Raw genomic sequence first — 2684 nt, 5'->3', positions numbered from 1 at the left:
TCAACATCTAGTTTTTATATCTCCTACAGGTGACACAGTAAGTATGCAGTATTGATTTTGGAAGGTCTTTTGAGGGATACTAATGTGGCCTGGCCCCTGACTTCAAGGAACTTACAATCTAGTGGAGGGAGGTGAAGGAAGATGTTCAGGAAATGATTAAGAAACTAAACTAGAGAGCACATGTTAAGTGCACCAAAGATAGGTAAAAGAAAATGGGCAAGCAAGATTTACTCTGCTGATGATAATGGACCAGCTGGGAGAGAGGCATGAACACAGCACGTGGGGCTCAGCAGAGTAATAAAGAGAAGGATGGAAAGAAAGAGACCTCAGGAGGTAAGTGATGATAAGAGACAGGAGAGAATGGAGATCTGAGACACCATGGGTCGGGGAGGAAAGAGACTAGGAACTAGTAAAGAGAAGCTACCAATAAGTCACAGCTTATACTCTATGTAAATTTTCTTAAATATCAAAGCATCTTTGCTCAAAACTTTCCTTAAAATTAGAGATCAAAAACACAATAAATGCTCATAACTGGTGGCTATTATTGCCAGACATTGAATTTTGAGATATTTCACCCTGAGAGGTCTAATTTTCCAACTTTATAGATGAAAAACCGAGACTTTGAGGAGTCCGTTAGGACTGATTAGCTAGTAGCCAGAAGAATAGAATTTCAGTCTCTGATGCCAAAACTTTTTAACCACTGGTTACCTCCCAGGGGATCTTCAGGATGAACTACTCTACTTTGGTTCAGACCTCCACTGTTTAGGACATCCTTGCTTTCTCGACATTTAAGGAGTGCGGACAAATTGGAAATACTTTAATTGACCAGACTACAGAGTTCTGTTTTCACCCACTAAAGTCTCCCAAAAGAAGTGGGTGATCTGGATTTTGACTCAGCATTCGTTGTGTCTTAGCTTTGCTCAAGAAGGCAGAGATTTGTCAATATCTTATTAAGGCACCAGCTTATATCCTCTTCTCGATGCTTCTAGGAGGAAATTTTCTTTCCTTCTTCCCATCTCCACTCTCCTCCTCTCCCTGAGGTTTGTAGTTTGAAGCCATGTAATTCATAGTTCTAGCGGCCTTCTTGGCGATTCCTCCAAGCTCTGTTCTCCTTGAAAATGGCTCTTTTAGGGCAAAACAGTGGACTCTATGATTTGTCCTTGCCAACCAAAGCCATTGTGATTGTGGGGGAATCACTAGCCATCTGCTTATCTTTGTCTCACCCTGCACATCTGCCTTGGAATATTAACAAAGCCTGTCTGTGGAGAAATCATTGTGTATATCTGTCTAAACGTCATTTCCCCCAATGCAGACTAGTTAGCAAATAATTTTCAACTAGAAAAGAGCGGGCTGCAATCTGACAATCCTTTACTTGCAGCCTTGTCCAAAATAAGTATTACTATTATTGTTCTTGGAGCCTTCTTAGCTTTCCCCCCAGCATATCCCGGAGTTAAACCTGTAGGAGGCACCTTTTGGTTGAAGCAACTCAGTTTGCTGAGGGTTAATTACCTAAGGGGCTATGGACCTTAAGATAAAGGGCAAGACCAAGCTGAGCTACTGCTAGAGACCTCCTTCTCTCTCTCTCTTTGCCCCCAAGTGTCCCCTGGGTTATAGGGATGAGTGGGAAGGAAATAAAGCTGCTTATTTTGCAAATAGTGATGAGGCCCAACTCTTACTTAATCTGACAATGTCAAAAGACTTTTCTACTTGCAAACAAATGAGCTGCTGCCTTTTTCTATACCTACAGAGAGCCAGATGCCTATGGGATCACATCTGGTAGCGCCAGTGTGAAATACTGACTTTTAAATATAATTAACCATAGTCTGAAAGACTTAAAAAGGCTTTAGACCCGATAAAGTTTTGGTGAAGATCTTTGTATCAGTGCTCTGAAAATCCAAGAAGTCTGAACGAAACTGGGATCGGAATAAAGAATATTTCCCAGTGACTGGAATGCATCTCCTATTAACAAACCTTTTTTTGTTGCTGTTTTGAGATGTTGCAGTCTGCGTTTGGAGAGTGCTGGACTCTTCTCCGTTAGAGTAATTACGCAAGCTGTTTATCCTTTCCATACTTCAATTGTCTGTCTTTAAAATGAGCATAATGCTACCGGTTACTTTATACTTGTCTCCTAAGGATGTAGTGAAACAAAGTAGAGAATGTCTGCAAAACCCCCTAAGTTAGCATGTGGTAAAACCTCGTGTAGTAGTAAATAATACCTTGGTTTACATAGCGCCTTTACGCTAGAGTTGAAATCTTGAAAAGAGAAGGCATCGTTATTTCGTCTTCCTCCAACGTCTTCCTAAAAGAGTTGAAGGTTGTTTATGAAAGTGACATGATTCATTCCATGCCTTTCCTCTCTCCTCCATCCCTGCATCCCAGGAATCAAAGGTTCAAGTGGGAAACCAAGGCAGGAAGAAACAGTTCTGTGTGACACCTCTCAGCAAGAGTGTTGGGAAGCCAATAGTGTGGACCCGGATGCGCAACGCCCAAGCCACCGTCCTTTGTGGAATTTATAATTTAAACGGGCCCCAAAGCACGAGATTGGCTGGGGAAATGCCCTGATCGCGGTTGGGCTGCTCGCATGGCGTTGCTCAGATACCTCTGGCCGGGCACCGTCGACGTCCCCTGCATGCTAGCCCGTCGGGCAGCTGTCGAGCCGCGGGAGCCCGTTCGTGGGCAGGGCC

Source organism: Pteropus alecto, unplaced genomic scaffold (genome assembly GCF_000325575.1).
Source record: "Pteropus alecto unplaced genomic scaffold, ASM32557v1 scaffold43, whole genome shotgun sequence".
Lineage (NCBI taxonomy): Eukaryota > Metazoa > Chordata > Mammalia > Chiroptera > Pteropodidae > Pteropus > Pteropus alecto.
This window is presented reverse-complemented; position numbering follows the sequence as displayed.